Consider the following 220-nt stretch of genomic DNA (forward strand, 5'->3'; position numbering starts at 1 on the left):
TAAGTGCTCATCCCAAATGGAGAGTTGAATTGAATGGGGAGCGTGCTTTCTACTGCTGACATAGCAAAATGTGTGAGGGGCTGTGGATGTGGGTAGGGAAATGATTATTGTCAGGTAAGTTCTGCAAGCACTTTCCTTTTTCAGAGAATCTTCATACTTGTGTTTGAGAGCTGCCTTTTCTACCGAGCAGTGTACAACCTGCAATTGGTTGTCTTCTTCT

The sequence above is a fragment of the Meleagris gallopavo genome, chromosome 3, assembly GCF_000146605.3.
Source record: "Meleagris gallopavo isolate NT-WF06-2002-E0010 breed Aviagen turkey brand Nicholas breeding stock chromosome 3, Turkey_5.1, whole genome shotgun sequence".
NCBI lineage: Eukaryota > Metazoa > Chordata > Aves > Galliformes > Phasianidae > Meleagris > Meleagris gallopavo.